This window comes from Hydractinia symbiolongicarpus, chromosome 8 (assembly GCF_029227915.1).
Source record: "Hydractinia symbiolongicarpus strain clone_291-10 chromosome 8, HSymV2.1, whole genome shotgun sequence".
Lineage (NCBI taxonomy): Eukaryota > Metazoa > Cnidaria > Hydrozoa > Anthoathecata > Hydractiniidae > Hydractinia > Hydractinia symbiolongicarpus.
The window spans coordinates 1,587,915-1,606,527 of NC_079882.1; positions in this window are offsets into that span (position 1 = coordinate 1,587,915).

Sequence of the window (18,613 nt, forward strand, 5' to 3'; positions counted from 1 at the left end):
AATATCAGTTCAATTAAGTCCCACAGTCAATCGCTTCATTGTTAAAAGCGATGAAACCTAGTAATCTCATAAAAATATCGCTAAAGACATGTTGGTACGAAAATGTGACCCAACCGTTGTAACTGAAGCGGACTGACACCGTTAGAAAGTCAATGAAATATAGTTTTTGAAACTGTCGCTATTTCTTTAGCGCGCGATAACGGATAGGATTGATCCCACAGTAAAGAAGGACTTATTTATCTTAATTTTTAAATGAAGCGCTACCACAGCGCCCAGTGTAATCGCTGAGTTTCGGCAATCATGTCAAATTAAAGAGAATGTTATTACTTGAAGTCCAATTGTCTCCTTTATCACATTTAACAGGTCACAATCCAAAGCTAGTTCAATTAAGTCCCACAGTCAATCGTTTCATAGTTAAAAGCGATGCAACCTAGTAATATCAGAAAAATATCGCTAAAGACATGTTGGTACGAAAATGTGACCAAACCGTTGTAACTGAAGCGGACTGACACCGTTAGAAAGTCAATGAAATGTAGTTTTTGAAACTGTCGCTATTTCTTCAGCGCGCGATAACGGATAGGATTGATCCCACAGTAAAGAAGGACTTATTTATCTTAATTTTTAAATGAAGCGCTACCACAGCGCCCAGTGTAATCGCTGAGTTTCGGCAATCATGTCAAATTAAAGAGAATGTTATTACTTGAAGTCCAATTGTCTCCTTTATCACATTTAACAGGTCACAATCCAAAGCTAGTTCAATTAAGTCCCACAGTCAATCGTTTCATAGTTAAAAGCGATGCAACCTAGTAATATCAGAAAAGTATCGCTAAAGACATGTTGGTACGAATATGTGACGCAACCGTTGTAACTGAAGCGGATTGATACCATTAGAAAGTCAATGAAATGTAGTTATTGAAACTGTTGCTATTTCTTCAGCGCGCGATAAGGTCTAGGATTGGTACCACAGTAGAAAAATGACTTTTTAATCTTAATTCTTAAATGAATTGCTACCACAGCGCCCAGTGTAATCGCTGAGTTTCGGCAATCATGTCAAATTAAGAAGAATGTTATTTCTTGTAGTCCAATTGTCTCCTTTATCACATTTAACAGGTCACAGTCCAAAGCTAGTTCAATTAAGTCCCACAGTCAATCGTTTCATAGTTAAAAGCGATGCAACCTAGTAATATCAGAAAAATATCGCTAAAGACATGTTGGTACGAAAATGTGACCCAACCGTTGTAACTGAAGCGGACTGACACCGTTAGAAAGTCAATGAAATGTAGTTTTTGAAACTGTCGCTATTTCTTCAGCGCGCGATAACGGATAGGATTGGTCCCGCAGTAAAGAATGACTTATTTGTCTAAATTTTTAATTAAAGCGATACCACAGCGCCCAGTGTAATCGCTGAGTTCCGGCAATCACGTCACACTAAAAAGAATGTTATTTCTTGGAGTCCAATTATCTCATTTATCACATTTTTCAGGTCACAGTCCAAAGTTAGTTCAATTAATTCCCACAGTCAATCGTTTCATTGTTAAATGCGATGCAACCTAGTAATCTCAGAAAAATATTGCTAAATATTTGTTGGTACCAATATGTGACCCAACCGTTGTAACTCAAACGGACTGACACCGTTAGAGAGTCAATGAAATGTAGTTTTTGAAACTGTCGCTATTTCTTCAGCGCGCGATAACGGATAGGATTGTTCGCGCAGTAAAGAATGATTTATTTATCTAAATTTTTAAATGAAGCGCTACCACAGCGCCCAGTGTATTGGCTGAGTTCCGGCAATCACGTCAAATTAAGAAGAATGTTATTTCTTTGAGTCAACTTGTCTCACTTATAACATTTATAATGTCACAGTCCAAAATCAGTTCAATTTAGTGCCACAGTCAATCGCTTCATTGTTAAATGCGATGCAACCTAGTAATCTCAGAAAAATATTGCTAAATACATGTTGGTACCAATATGTGAACCGACCGTTGTTAGTCAAACGGACTGACACCGTTAGAAAGTCAATGAAATGTAGTTTTTGAAACTATCGCTATTTCTTCAGCGCGCGATAACGGATTGGATTGGTCCCACAGTGAAGAATGACTTATTTATCTAAATTCTTAAACGAAGCGCTACCACAGCGCCCATTGTAATGGGCGCTGTGGTAGCATTAAGATTTCTGTATAATGATACGGTAAGTACATACGAAAATTTACTTAAAAATTCCAGCAAGAGTCACATGAATGTAAATCGCTTACGGTCATTGTGTATAGAAATCTCTAAAACTATAAATAACAGCAGCCCTCTTTTTATGAAAGATATATTTTGTTTAAATGATAACGGTAGGACAGTCAGAGAACAAAATACAAATAATTTGGTAGTCTCAAGGAAAAGGACCTCGACTTTTGGAACTAATAGCTTATCAGCCCTGGGACCAAAGATTTGGAATAACCTACCATCACATTTGAAACGATGTGACAACCTTAAAGTTTTTAAAAGCATGATTAAAATGTGGGACGGATCTAAATGTAACTGTGATGAATGTAAGGTCCTTTTATAGAACTTTGTTGTTATTATTGTTTATATATATAAAAAAAATGATTTTATTTAATTGTAAACATAAAAAAAATTTAGTCGATTTAGATTAGTTTTCTTAATTACTTTTTTTTTGGAAACTATTGTAAATATGTGAATAATCGACTTTAAATAAATTGAAAAAAAAAAGAAAAAAAAAAAAAAAGAGTTCCAGCAATCACGTCAAATTAAGAAGAATGTTATTTCTTTGAGTCAACTTGTCTCACTTATAACATTTATAATGTCACAGTCCAAAATCAGTTCAATTTAGTGCCACAGTCAATCACTTCATTGTTAAAAGCGATGCCACCTAGTAATCTCAGAAAAATATCGCTAAATATATGTTGGTACCAATATGTGACCCAACCGTTGTAACTCAAACGGACTGACACCGTTAGAAAGTCAATGAAATGTAGTTTTTGAAACTGTCGCTATTTCTTCAGCGCGCGATAACGGATAGGATTGGTCGCGCAGTAAAAAATGATTTATTTATCTAAATTTTTAAATGAAGCGCTACCACAGCGCCCATTGTAATGGCTGAGTTCCAGCAATCACGTCAAATTAAGAAGAATGTTATTTCTTTGAGTCAACTTGTCTCACTTATAACATTTATAATGTCACAGTCCAAAATCAGTTCAATTTAGTGCCACAGTCAATCGCTTCATTGCTAAATGCAATGCAACCTAATAATCCCAGAAAAATATTGCTAAATACATGTTGGTACCAATATGTGACCCAACCGTTGTTAGTCAAACGGACTGACACCGTTAGAAAGTCAATGAAACGTAGTTTTTGAAACTATCGCTATTTCTTCAGTGCGCGATACGGATAGGATTGATCCCACAGTAAAAAGTGACTTATTTATCTAAATTTTTAAATGAAGCGCTACCACAGCGCCCAGTGTAATCGCTGAGTTTCGGCAATCATGTCAAATTAAGAAGAATGTGATTTATTTGAGTCAACTTGTCTCACTTATAACATTTATAATGTCACAGTCCAATATCAGTTCAATTAAGTCCCACAGTCAATTGCTTCATTGTTAAAGGCGATGCCACCTAGTAATCTCAGAAAAATATCGCTAAATACATGTTGGTACCAATATGTGACACAACCGTTGTAACTTAAACGGACTGACACCGTTAGAAAGTCAATGAAATGTAGTTTTTGAAACTTTCGCTATTTCTTCAGCTCGCGATAACGGCTAGGATTGGTCCCACAGTAAAAAAATGACTTTTTAATCTTAATTCTTAAATGAAGCGCTACCACAGCGCCCAGTGTAATCGCTGAGTTCCCGGAATCATGTCAAATTAAAAAGAATGTTATTTCTTGGAGTCCACTTGTCTCACTTATAACATTTATAAAGTCACAGACCAATATCAGTTCAATTTCGCCCCACGGTCAAACGGTTCACTGTTAAAAGCGATATAACCGAGTGATATTCGAAAAATATTCCTAAGTACATGTTGGTACGAATATGTGATGCAACCGTTGTAACTGAAGCCGATTAATACCGTTAGAAAGTCAATGAAACGTAGTTTTTGAAACTATCGCTTTTTCTTCAGCGCGCGATAACGGATAGGATTGATCCCACAGTAAAAAATGACTAATTTATCTAAATTTTTAAATGAAGCGCTACCACAGCGCCCAGTGTAATCGCTGAGTTTCGGCAATCATGTCAAATTAAGAAGAATGTTATTTCTTTGAGTCAACTTGTCTCACTTATAACATTTATAATGTCACAGTCCAATATCAGTTCAATTAAGTCCCACAGTCAATCGCTTCATTGTTAAAAGCGATGAAACCTTGTAATCTCAGAAAAATATCGCTAAATATATGTTGGTACCATTATTTGACACAACCGTTTTTACTCAAACGGACTGACACCGTTAGAAAGTCAATGAAATGTAGTTTTTGAAACTGTCGCTATTTCTTCAGCGCGCGATAACGGATAGGATTGGTCGCGCAGTAAAGAATGATTTATTTATCTAAATTTTTAAATGAAGCGCTACCACAGCGCCCATTGTAATGGCTGTGTTCCAGCAATCACGTCAAGTTAAGAAGAATGTTATTTCTTTGAGTCAACTTGTCTCACTTATAACATTTATAATGTCACAGTCCAAAATCAGTTCAATTTAGTGCCACAGTCAATCGCTTCATTGTTAAATGCGATGCAACCTAGTAATCTCAGAAAAATATTGCTAAATACATGTTGGTACCAATATGTGACCCGACCGTTGTTAGTCAAACGGTCTGACACCGTTAGAAAGTCAATGAAATGTAGTTTTTGAAACTGTCGCTATTTCTTCAGCGCGAGTTCTGAGTTCCAGCAATCACGTCAAATTAAGAAGAATGTTATTTATTTGAGTCAACTTGTCTCACTTATAACATTTATAATGTCACAGTCCAATATCAGTTCAATTAAGTCCAACAGTCAATCGCTTCATTGTTAAAAGCGATGCCACCTAGTAATCTCCGAAAAATATCGCTAAATATATGTTGGTATCAATATGTGACCCAACCGTTGTAACTCAAACGGACTGACACCGTTAGAACGTCAATGAAATGTAGTTTTTGAAAATGTCGCTATTTCTTCAGTGCGCGATATTAATACCGTTAGAAAGTCAATGAAATGTAGTTTTTAAAACTATCGCTATTTCTTCAGCGCGCGATAACGGATAGGATTGATCCCACAGTAAAAAATGACTAATTTATCTAAATTTTTAAATGAAGCGCTACCACAGTGCCCAGTGTAATCGCTGAGTTTCGGCAATCATGTCAAATTAAGAAGAATGTTATTTCTTTGAGTCAACTTGTCTCACTTATAACATTTATAATGTCACAGTCCAATATCAGTTCAATTAAGTCCCACAGTCAATCGCTTCATTGTTAAAAGCGATGAAACCTTGTAATCTCAGAAAAATATCGCTAAATATATGTTGGTACCAATATGTGACACAACCGTTGTAACTCAAACGGACTGACACCGTTAGAAAGTCAATGAAATGTAGTTGAATTAACAGCGCCCAGTGTAATCGCTGAGTTTCGGCAATCATGTCAAATTAAGAAGAATGTGATTTATTTGAGTCAACTTGTCTCACTTATAACATTTATAATGTCACAGTCCAATATCAGTTCAATTAAGTCCCACAGTCAATTGCTTCATTGTAAAAGGCGATGCCACCTAGTAATCTCAGAAAAATATCGCTAAATACATGTTGGTACCAATATGTGACACAACCGTTGTAACTTAAACGGACTGACACCGTTAGAAAGTCAATGAAATGTAGTTTTTGAAACTTTCGCTATTTCTTCAGCTCGCGATAACGGCTAGGATTGGTCCCACAGTAAAAAAATGACTTTTTAATCTTAATTCTTAAATGAAGCGCTACCACAGCGCCCAGTGTAATCGCTGAGTTCCCGGAATCATGTCAAATTAAAAAGAATGTTATTTCTTGGAGTCCACTTGTCTCACTTATAACATTTATAAAGTCACAGACCAATATCAGTTCAATTTCGCCCCACAGTCAAACGGTTCACTGTTAAAAGCGATACAACCGAGTGATATTCGAAAAATATTCCTAAGTACATGTTGGTACGAATATGTGATGCAACCGTTGTAACTGAAGCCGATTAATACCGTTAGAATGTCAATGAAACGTAGTTTTTGAAACTATCGCTATTTCTTCAGCGCGCGATAACGGATAGGATTGATCCCACAGTAAAAAATGACTAATTTATCTAAATTTTTAAATGAAGCGCTACCACAGCGCCCAGTGTAATCGCTGAGTTTCGGCAATCATGTCAAATTAAGAAGAATGTTATTTCTTTGAGTCAACTTGTCTCACTTATAACATTTATAATGTCACAGTCCAATATCAGTTCAATTAAGTCCCACAGTCAATCGCTTCATTGTTAAAAGCGATGAAACCTTGTAATCTCAGAAAAATATCGCTAAATATATGTTGGTACCATTATTTGACACAACCGTTTTAACTCAAACGGACTGACACCGTTAGAAAGTCAATGAAATGTAGTTTTTGAAACTGTCGCTATTTCTTCAGCGCGCGATAACGGATAGGATTGGTCGCGCAGTAAAGAATGATTTATTTATCTAAATTTTTAAATGAAGCGCTACCACAGCGCCCATTGTAATGGCTGTGTTCCAGCAATCACGTCAAGTTAAGAAGAATGTTATTTCTTTGAGTCAACTTGTCTCACTTATAACATTTATAATGTCACAGTCCAAAATCAGTTCAATTTAGTGCCACAATCAATCGCTTCATTGTTAAATGCGATGCAACCTAGTAATCTCAGAAAAATATTGCTAAATACATGTTGGTACCAATATGTGACCCGACCGTTGTTAGTCAAACGGTCTGACACCGTTAGAAAGTCAATGAAATGTAGTTTTTGAAACTATCACTATTTCTTCAGCGCGCGATAACGGATAGGATTGATCCCACAGTAAAAAATGAATTATTTATCTAAATTTTTAAATGAAGCGCTACCACAGCGCCCAGTGTAATCGCTGAGTTTCGGCAATCATGTCAAATTAAGAAGAATGTTATTTATTTGAGTCAACTTGTCTCACTTATAACACTTATAATGTCACAGTCCAATATCAGTTCAATTAAGTCCAACAGTCAATCGCTTCATTGTTAAAAGCGATGCCACCTAGTAATCTCCGAAAAATATCGCTAAATATATGTTGGTATCAATATGTGACCCAACCGTTGTAACTCAAACGGACTGACACCGTTAGATATTCAATGAAATGTAGTTTTTGAAAATGTCGCTATTTCTTCAGTGCGCGATAATGGATAGGATTGGTCGCGCAGTAAAAAATGATTTATTTATCTAAATTTTTAAATGAAGCGCTACCACAGCGCCCATTGTAATGGCTGAGTTCCAGCAATCACGTCAAATTAAGAAGAATGTTATTTCTTTGAGTCAACTTGTCTCACTTATAACATTTATAATGTCACAGTCCAAAATCAGTTCAATTTAGTGCCACAGTCAATCGCTTCATTGTTAAATGCGATGCAACCTAATAATCTCAGAAAAATATTGCTAAATACATGTTGGTACCAATATGTGACCCAACCGTTGTTAGTCAAACGGACTGACACCGTTAGAAAGTCAATGAAATGTAGTTTTTGAAACTATCGCTATTTCTTCAGCGCGCGATAACGGCTAGGATTGGTCCCACAGTAAAAAAATGACTTTTTAATCTTAATTTTTAAATGAAGCGCTACCACAGCGCCCAGTGTAATCGCTGAGTTCCCGGAATCATGTCAAATTAAAAAGAATGTCATTTCTTGGAGTCCACTTGTCTCACTCTTAACATTAATAAAGTCACAGACCAATATCAGTTCAATTTCGCCCCACAGTCAAACGGTTCACTGTTAAAAGCGATTCAACCGAGTGATATGAGAAAAATATCCCTAAGTACATGTTGGTACGAATATGTGATGCAACCGTTGTAACTGAAGCCGATTAATACCGTTAGAAAGTCAATGAAATGTAGTTTTTGAAACTATCGCTATTTCTTCAGCGCGCGATAACGGATAGGATTGATCCCACAGTAAAAAATGACTAATTTATCTAAATTTTTAAATGAAGCGCTACCACAGCGCCCAGTGTAATCGCTGAGTTTCGGCAATCATGTCAAATTAAGAAGAATGTTATTTCTTTGAGTCAACTTGTCTCACTTATAACATTTATAATGTCACAGTCCAATATCAGTTCAATTAAGTCCCACAGTCAATCGCTTCATTGTTAAAAGCGATGAAACCTTGTAATCTCAGAAAAATATCGCTAAATATATGTTGGTACCAATATGTGACACAACCGTTGTAACTCAAACGGACTGACACCGTTAGAAAGTCAATGAAATGTAGTTTTTGAAACTGTCGCTATTTCTTCAGCGCGCGATAACGGATAGGATTGGTCGCGCAGTAAAGAATGATTTATTTATCTAAATTTTTAAATGAAGCGCTACCACAGCGCCCATTGTAATGGCTGAGTTCCAGCACTCACGTCAAGTTAAGAAGAATGTTATTTCTTTGAGTCAACTTGTCTCACTTATAACATTTATAATGTCACAGTCCAAAATCAGTTCAATTTAGTGCCACAGTCAATCGCTTCATTGTTAAATGCGATGCAACCTAGTAATCTCAGAAAAATATTGCTAAATACATGTTGGTACCAATATGTGACCCGACCGTTGTTAGTCAAACGGTCTGACCCCGTTAGAAAGTCAATGAATGTAGTTTTTGAAACTATCGCTATTTCTTCAGCGCGCGATAACGGATAGGATTGATCCCACAGTAAAAAATGAATTATTTATCTAAATTTTTAAATGAAGCGCTACCACAGCGCCCAGTGTAATCGCTGAGTTTCGGCAATCATGTCAAATTAAGAAGAATGTTATTTATTTGAGTCAACTTGTCTCACTTATAACATTAATAATGTCACAGTCCAATATCAGTTCAATTAAGTCCCACAGTCAATCGCTTCATTGTTAAAAGCGATGCCACCTAGTAATCTCAGAAAAATATCGCTAAATATATGTTGGTATCAATATGTGACCCAACCGTTGTAACTCAAACGGACTGAAACCGTTAGAAAGTCAATGAAATGTAGTTTTTGAAACTGTCGCTATTTCTTCCGCGCGCGATAACGGATAGGATTGGTCGCGCAGTAAAAAATGATTTATTTATCTAAATTTTTAAATGAAGCGCTACCACAGCGCCCATTGTAATGGGTGAGTTCCAGCAATCATGTCAAATTAAGAAGAATGTTATTTCTTTGAGTCAACTTGTCTCACTTATAACATTTATAATGTCACAGTCCAATATCAGTTCTATTAAGTCCCACAGTCAATCGCTTCATTGTTAAAAGCGATGAAACCTTGTAATCTCAGAAAAATATCGCTAAATATATGTTGGTACCAATATGTGACACAACCGTTGTAACTCAAACGGACTGACACCGTTAGAAAGTCAATGAAATGTAGTTTTTGAAACTGTCGCTATTTCTTCAGCGCGCGATAACGGATAGGATTGGTCGCGCAGTAAAGAATGATTTATTTATCTAAATTTTTAAATGAAGCGCTACCACAGCGCCCATTGTAATGGCTGAGTTCCAGCAATCACGTCAAGTTAAGAAGAATGTTATTTCTTTGAGTCAACTTGTCTCACTTATAACATTTATAATGTCACAGTCCAAAATCAGTTCAATTTAGTGCCACAGTCAATCGCTTTATTGTTAAATGCGATGCAACCTAGTAATCTCAGAAAAATATTGCTAAATACATGTTGGTACCAATATGTGACCCGACCGTTGTTAGTCAAACGGTCTGACACCGTTAGAAAGTCAATGAATGTAGTTTTTGAAACTATCGCTATTTCTTCAGCGCGCGATAACGGATAGGATTGATCCCACAGTAAAAAATGAATTATTTATCTAAATTTTTAAATGAAGCGCTACCACAGCGCCCAGTGTAATCGCTGAGTTTCGGCAATCATGTCAAATTAAGAAGAATGTTATTTATTTGAGTCAACTTGTCTCACTTATAACATTGATAATGTCACAGTCCAATATCAGTTCAATTAAGTCCCACAGTCAATCGCTTCATTGTTAAAAGCGATGCCACCTAGTAATCTCAGAAAAATATCGCTAAATATATGTTGGTATCAATATGTGACCCAACCGTTGTAACTCAAACGGACTGAAACCGTTAGAAAGTCAATGAAATGTAGTTTTTGAAACTGTCGCTATTTCTTCAGCGCGCGATAACGGATAGGATTGGTCGCGCAGTAAAAAATGATTTATTTATCTAAATTTTTAAATGAAGCGCTACCACAGCGCCCATTGTAATGGTTGAGTTCCAGCAATCATGTCAAATTAAGAAGAATGTTATTTCTTTGAGTCAACTTGTCTCACTTATAACATTTATAATGTCACAGTCCAAAATCAGTTCAATTTAGTGCCACAGTCAATCGCTTCATTGTTAAAGGCGATGCCACCTAGTAATCTCAGAAAAATATTGCTAAATACATGTTGGTACCAATATGTGACACAACCGTTGTAACTCAAACGGACTGACACCGTTAGAAAGTCAATGAAATGTAGTTTTTGAAACTTTCGCTATTTCTTCTGCGCGCGATAACGGATGGGATTGGTCGCGCAGTAAAGAATGATTTATTTATCTAAATTTTTAAATGAAGCGCTACCACAGCGCCCAGTGTAATGGCTGAGTTCCAGCAATCACGTCAACTTAAGAAGAATGTTATTTCTTGGAGTCCAATTGTCTCACTTTCACATTTATAAGGTCACAGTCCATAATCAGTTCAATTAAGCCCCACAGTCAATCGTTTCACTGTTAACAGCCATAGAAACTAGTAATACCTGAAAGATATCAAGAAATACATGTTGGTACGAATATGTGACTCAACCGTTGTAACTGAAGCCGATTAATACCGTTAGAAAGTCAATGAAATGTAGTTTTTAAAACTATGGCTATTTCTTCAGCGCACGATAACGGTTAGGATTGGTTCCACAGTAAAGAATGACTTATTTACCTAAACTTTTAAATGAAGCGCTACCACAGCACCCAGTGTAATAGCTGAGTTCCGGCAATCACGTCAAACTAAGAAGAATGTTATTTCTTGGAGTCCAATTGTCTCATTTATCACATTTATCAGGTCACAGTCCAAAGTTAGTTCAATTAAGTCCCACAGTCAATCGTTTCATTGTTAAAAGCGATGCAACCTAGTAGTATCAGAAAAATGTCGCTAAACACATGTTGGTACGAATACATGACCCAACCGTAGTAACTCAAACGGACTGACAACGTTAGAAAGTCAATAAAATGTAGCTTCTGAAACTGTCGCTATTTCTTCAGCTCGCGATACCGGCTAGGATTGGTGCCACAGTAAAAAAATGACTTTTTAATCTTAATTCTTAAATGAAGCGCTACCACAGCGCCCAGTGTAATCGCTGAGTTCCCGCAATCATGTCAAATTAAAAAGAATGTTATTTCTTGGAGTCCACTTGTCTCACTTATAACATATATAAAGTCACAGACCAATATCAGTTCAATTTCGCCCCACAGTCAAACGTTTCATTGTTAAAAGCGATACAACCGAGTGATATGAGAAAAATATCCCTAAGTACATGTTGGTACGAATATGTGATGCAACCGTTGTAACTGAAGCCGATTAATACCGTTAGAAAGTCAATGAAATTTAGTTTTTGAAACTATCGCTATTTCTTCAGCGCTCGATAACGGATAAGATTGGTCCCACAGTAAAGAATGACTTATTTATCTAAATTTTTAAATGAAGCGCTACCACAGCACCCAGTGTAATCGCTGAGTTCCGGCAATCACGTCAAACTAAGAAGAATGTTATTTCTTGGAATCCAATTGTCTCATTTATCACATTTATCAGGTCACAGTCCAAAGTTAGTTCAATTAAGTCCCACAGTCAATCGTTTCATTGTTAAAAGCGATGCAACCTAGTAGTATCAGAAAAATGTCGCTAAACACATGTTGGTACGAATACATGACCCAACTGTAGTAACTCAAACGGACTGACAACGTTAGAAAGTCAATGAAATGTAGTTTCTGAAACTGTCGCTATTTCTTCAGCTCGCGATAACGGCTAGGATTGGTCCCACAGTAAAAAAATGACTTTTTAATCTTAATTCTTAAATGAAGCGCTACCACAGCGCCCAGTATAATCGCTGAGTTCCCGCAATCATGTCAAATTAAAAAGAATGTTATTTCTTGGAGTCCACTTGTCTTACTTATAACATATATAAAGTCACAGACCAATATCAGTTCAATTTCGCCCCACAGTCAAACGTTTCACTGTTAAAAGCGATACAACCGAGTAATATGAGAAAAATATCCCTAAGTACATGTTGGTACGAATATGTGACGCAATCGTTGTAACTCAAACGGATTGATACTGTTAGAAATTCATTGAAAGGTAGTTTTTGAAGCTGTCGCTATTTCTTCAGCGCGCGATAACGGCTAGGATTTGTCCAACAGTAAAAAAATGACTTTTTAATCTTAATTCTTAAATGAAGCGCTACCACAGCGCCCAGTGTAATCGCTGAGTTCCCGCAATCATGTCAAATTAAAAAGAATGTTATTTCTTGGAGTCCAATTGTCTTACTTTCACATTTATAAGGTCACAGTCCATAAGCAGTTCAATAAGTCTCACAGTCAATCGTTTCACTGTTAAAAGCGATGCAACCGAGTAATATGAGAAAAATATCCCTAAGTACATGTTGGTACGAATATGTGACGCAACCGTTGTAACTGAAGCGGATTGCTACCGTTAGAAAGTCAATGAAATGTAGTTTCTGAAACTGTCGCTATTTCTTCAGCTCGCGATAACGGCTAGGATTGGTCCCACAGTAAAAAAATGACTTTTTAATCTTAATTCTTAAATGAAGCGCTACCACAGCGCCCAGTGTAATCGCTGAGTTCCCGCAATCATGTCAAATTAAAAAGAATGTTATTTCTTGGAGCCCACTTCTCTCACTTATAACATATATAAAGTCACAGACCAATATCAGTTCAATTTCGCCCCACAGTCAAACGTTTCACTGTTAAAAGCGATACAACCGAGTAATATGAGAAAAATATCCCTAAGTACATGTTGGTACGAATATGTGACGCAACCGTTGTAACTGAAGCGGATTGCTACCGTTAGAAAGTCAATGAAATGTAGTTTTTGAAACTATGGCTATTTCTTCAGCGCTCGATAACGGTTAGGATTGTTCCCACAGTAAAGAATGACTTATTTACCTAAACTTTTAAATGAAGCGCTACCACAGCGCCCAGTGTAATCGCTGAGTTCCGGCAATCACGTCAAAGTAAGAAAGAATGTTATTTCTTGGAGTCCAATTGTCTCATTTATCACATTTATCAGGTCACAGCCCAAAGTTAGTTCAATTAAGTCCCACAGTCAATCGTTTCATTGTTAAAAGCGATGCAACCTAGTAATATCAGAAAAATGTCGCTAAACACATGTTGGTACGAATACATGACCCAACCGTTGTAACTCAAACGGACTGACAACGTTAGAAAGTCAATGAAATGTAGTTTCTGAAACTGTCGCTATTTCTTCAGCTCGCGATAACGGCTAGGATTGGTCCCACAGTAAAAAAATGACTTTTTAATCTTAATTCTTAAATGAAGCGCTACCACAGCGCCCAGTGTAATCGCTGAGTTTCGGCAATCATGTCAAATTAAAAAGAATGTTATTTCTTGGAGTCCACTTGTATCACTTATAACATTTATAAAGTCACAGACCAAAATCAGTTCAATTTAGTCCCACTGTCAATCGTTTCACTGTTAAAAGCGATGCAACCTAGTAATATCGAAAAAATGTCGCTAAATACATGTTGGTACGAATACATGACCCAACCGTTGTAACTCAAACGGGCTGACAACGTTAGAGAGTCAATGAAATTTAGTTTTTGAGACTGTCGCTATTTCTTCAGCGCGCGATAACGGCTAGGAATGGTCCCACATTAAAAAAATGTCTTTTTAATCTTAATTTTTTAATTAAGCGCTACCACAGCGTCCAGTGTATTCGCTGAGTTTCAGCAATCATGTCAAATTAAAAAGAATGTTGTTTTTTGGTGTCCAATTGTCTCCTTTATCACATTTATTAGGTCACAGTCCAAAGTTAGTTCAATTGAGTCCCACAGTCAATCGTGTCACTGTTAAAAGCCATGCAACCTGGTAATATTAGAAAAACATCGCTAAATGCTTGTTGGTACGAATATGTGTCCCAACCGTTGTAATTTAAACGGACTGACACCATTAGAAAGTCAATGAATTGTAGTTTTTAAAACTGTCGCTATTTCTTCAGCGGGCGATAACGGCTAGGATTGGTCCCACAGTAAAGAATGACTTATTTACCTGAACGTTTAAATGAAGCGCTACCACAGCGCCCAGTGTAATCGCTGAGTTCCGGCAATCATGTCAAATTAAGAAGAATGTTATTTCTTGGAGTCCACTTTTCTCATTTATCACATTTATCAGGTCACAGTCCAAAGTTAGGTCAATTACGTCCCACAGTCAATCGTTTCACTGTAAAAAGCTATGCAACCTAGTAATATCAGATAAATATCGCTAAATACATGTTGGTACGAATATGTGACCCAACCGTTGAAACACAAACGGACTGACACCGTTAGAAATTCAGCGAAATGTAGTCCTTGAAACTGTCTCTATTTCTTCAGCGCGCGATAACGGCTAGGATTGTTCCCACAGAAAAAAATTACTTTTTTATCCTAATTTTTAATTGAAGCGCTACAACAGCGCCCAGTGTAATCGCTAAGTTTCGGCAATCATGTCAAATTAAGAAGAATGTTATTTATTGGAGTCCAATTATCCCACTTTCACATTAATAAAGTCACAGTCCATAATCAGTTCAACTATGTCCCACAGTCAATCGTTTCACTGTTAAAACCCATACAACCTAGTATTACCGGAAAAATAACACGAAATACATGTTGGTACGAATATGTGACTCAATTGTTGTAACTCAAACGGATTGATACTGTTAGAAAGTCATTGAAAGGTAGTTTTTGAAGCTGTCGCTATTTCTTCAGCGCGCGATAACGGCTAGGATTGGCCCCACAGTAAAGAATGACTTATTTATCTAAATTTTTAAAGGAAGCGCTACCAAAGCGCCCAGTGGAATCGCTCAGTTCAGGCAATCATCTCAAATTAAGAAGAATGTTATTTCTTGGAGTCTAATTGTCTCATTTATCACATTTAGCAGGTCACAGTCCAAGGTTAGTTCAATTAAGTGCCACAGTCAATCGTTTCATAGTTATAAGCGATTCAACCTAGTAATATCAGACAAATATTGCTAAATACATGTTGGTACGAATAGGTGACCCAACCGTTGTAACTCAAACGGACTGACACCGTTAGAAAGTCAGTAAAATGTAGTATTTGAAACAGTCTCTATTTCTTCAGCGCGCGCTAGCGGCTAGGATTGGTCCCAATGCAAAAATGTCTTATAAGTCTAAATTTTTAAATGAAGCGCTGCCACAGCGCCCAGCGTAATCGCTGAGTTCCGGCAATCATGTCAAATTAAGAAGAATGTTATTTCTTGGAGTCCACTTTTCTCATTTATCACATTTATCAGCTCACAGTCCAAAGTTAGGTCAATTAAGTCCCACAGTCAATCGTTTCACTGTTAAAAGCTATGCAACCTAGTAATATCTGATAAATATCGCTAAATACATGTTGGTACGAATATGTGACCCAACCGTTAAAACTCAAACGGACTGACAACGTTAGAAAGTCATTGATATGTAGTTTCTGAAACTGTCGCTATTTCTTCAGCTCGCGATAACGGCTAGGATTGGTCCCACAGTAAAAAAATGACTTTTTAATCTTAATTCTTAAATGAAGCGCTACCACAGCGCCCAGTGTAATCGCTGAGTTTCGGCAATCATGTCAAATTGAAGAGAATGTTATTTCTTGGAGTCCACTTGTATCACTTATAACATTTATAAAGTCACAGTCCATAATCAGTTCAATTAAGTCCCACAGTCAATCGTTTCACTGTTAAAAGCCATACAACCCAGTAATACCGGAAAAATAACACGAAATACATGTTGGTACGAATATGTGACTCAATCGTTGTAACTCAAACGGATTGATACTGTTAGAAAGTTATTGTAAGGTAGTTTTGAAGTTGTCGCTATTTCTTCAGCGCGCGATAACGGCTAGGATTTGTCCCACAGTAAATAATGACTTACTTATCTAAATTCTTAAATGAAGCGCTACCACAGCGCCCAGTGTAATCGCTGAGTTCCGGCAATCACGTCAAATTAAGAAGAATGTTATTTCTTGAAGTCCAATTGTCTTACTTTCACATTTATAAGGTCTCAGTCCATAATCAGTTCAATAAGTCCCACAGTCAATCGTTTCACTGCTAAACGCGATGCAACCGAGTAATATGAGAAAAATATCCCTAAGTACATGTTGGTACGAATATGTGACGCAACCGTTGTAACTGAAGCGGATTGCTACCGTTAGAAAGTCAATGAAATGTAGTTTTTGAAACTATCGCTATTTCTTCAGCGCTCGATAACGGTTAGGATTGTTCCCACAGTAAAGAATGACTTATTTACCTAAACTTTTAAATGAAGCGCTACCACAGCGCCCAGTGTAATCGCTGAGTTCCAGCAATCACGTCAAACTAAGAAGAATGTTATTTCTTGGAGTCCAATTGTCTCATTTATCACATTTATCAGGTCACAGCCCAAAGTTAGTTCAATTAAGTCCCACAGTCAATCGTTTTATTGTTAAAAGCGATGCAACCTAGTAATATCAGAAAAATGTCGCTAAATACATGTTGGTACGAATACATGACCCAACCGTTGTAACTCAAACGGACTGACAACGTTAGAATGTCAATGAAATGTAGTTTCTGAAACAGTCGCTATTTCTTCAGCTCGCGATAACGGCTAGGATTGGTCCCACAGTAAAAAATTGACTTTTTAATCTTAATTCTTAAATGAAGCGCTACCACAGCGCCCAGTGTAATCGCTGAGTTTCGGCAATCACGTCAAATTAAAAAGAATATTATTTCTTGGAGTCCACTTGTATCACTTATAAAATTTATAAAGTCACAGACGAAAATCAGTTCAATTTAGTCCCACTGTCAATCGTTTCACTGTTAAAAGCGATGCAACCTAGTAATATCGGAAAAATGTCGCTAAATACATGTTGGTACGAATACATGACCCAACTGTTGTAACTCAAACGGGCTGACAACGTTAGAGAGTCAATAAAATTTAGTTTTTGAAACTGTCGCTATTTCTTCAGCGCGCGATAACGGCTAGGAATGGTCCCACATTAAAAAATTGTCTTTTTAATCTTAATTTTTAAATGAAGCGCTACCACAGCGTCCAGTGTATTCGCTGAGTTTCAGCAATCATGTCAAATTAAAAAGAATGTTGTTTCTTGGTGTCCAATTGTCTCCTTTATCACATTTATCAGGTCACAGTCCAAAGTTAGTTCAATTGAGTCCCACAGTCAATCGTGTCACTGGTAAATGCCATGCAACCTAGTAATATTAGAAAAATATCGCTAAATGCTTGTTGGTACGAATATGTGTCCCAACCGTTGTAATTCAAACGGACTGACACCATTAGAAAGTCAATGAATTGTAGTTTTTAAAACTGTCGCTATTTCTTCAGCGGGCGATAACGGCTAGGATTGGTCCCACAGTAAAGAATGACTTATTTACCTAAACTTTTAAATGAAGCGCTACCACAGCGCCCAGTATAATCGCTGAGTTCCGGCAATCACGTCAAATTTAGAAGAATGTTATTTCTTGAAGTCCAATTGTCTCACTTTCACATTTATAAGGTCACAGTCCATAATCAGTTCAATAAGTTCCACAGTCAATCGTTTCCCTGTTAAAAGCGATGCAACCTAGTAATATCAGATAAATATCGCTAAATACATGTTGGTACGAATATGTGAACCAACCGTTGAAACTCAAACGGACTGACACCGTTAGAAAGTCAGTAAAATGTAGTATTTGAAACAGTCTCTATTTCTTCAGCGCGCGCGAACGGCTAGGATTGGTCCCAATGCAAAAAATGTCTGATTAGTCTAGATTTTTAAATGAAGCGCTACCACAGCGCCCAGTGTAATGGCTGAGTTCCGGCAATCATGTCAAATTAAGAAGAATGTTATTTCTTGGAGTCCAATTGTCTCATTTATCACATTTATCAGGTCACAGCCCAAAGTTAGTTCAATTAACTCCCACAGTCAATCGTTTCATTGTTAAAAGCGATGCAACCTAGTAATATCAGAAAAATGTCGCTAAATACATGTTGGTACGAATACATGACCCAACCGTTGTAACTCAAACGGACTGACAACGTTAGAAAGTCAATGAAATGTAGTTTCTGAAACTGTCGCTATTTCTTCAGCTCGCGATAACGGCTAGGATTGGTCCCACAGTAAAAAAATGACTTTTTA